Consider the following 391-nt stretch of genomic DNA (forward strand, 5'->3'; position numbering starts at 1 on the left):
TGTGTGTGTGTGTGTGAGTTTGTCCCTGTTTTGTCCTCGTTGTTTAATTTAAAGCACACAGATTCATTCCTCTGTCAACATTCCCTGGAAAACATTTTAAGCATCGTACTTTGAATTAATGAATTCTTCACATTAATTTGATGCAATAATTTGTAATGATGTCAATTTGTAATTCTGTTCGATAATCATTTTCATTTTATGGCTGATATTTTAGATCAGTGTTGTTTTAGTATTAATTATGTATTACTATAGTAGTTATTATTATATAGTATTTATTAATATTTTGAATTTTCAGTCCTCATTTTTATTTTAGATCATTGTAGTAATTTTGTTTTGTGCTTTTGGAATTGTTGTTAGTTTTTATTCCACACATATGTTTCTTTTACAAATT

Source organism: Sinocyclocheilus anshuiensis, unplaced genomic scaffold (genome assembly GCF_001515605.1).
Source record: "Sinocyclocheilus anshuiensis isolate Anshui unplaced genomic scaffold, SAMN03320099.WGS_v1.1 scaffold1632, whole genome shotgun sequence".
Taxonomy (NCBI): domain Eukaryota; kingdom Metazoa; phylum Chordata; class Actinopteri; order Cypriniformes; family Cyprinidae; genus Sinocyclocheilus; species Sinocyclocheilus anshuiensis.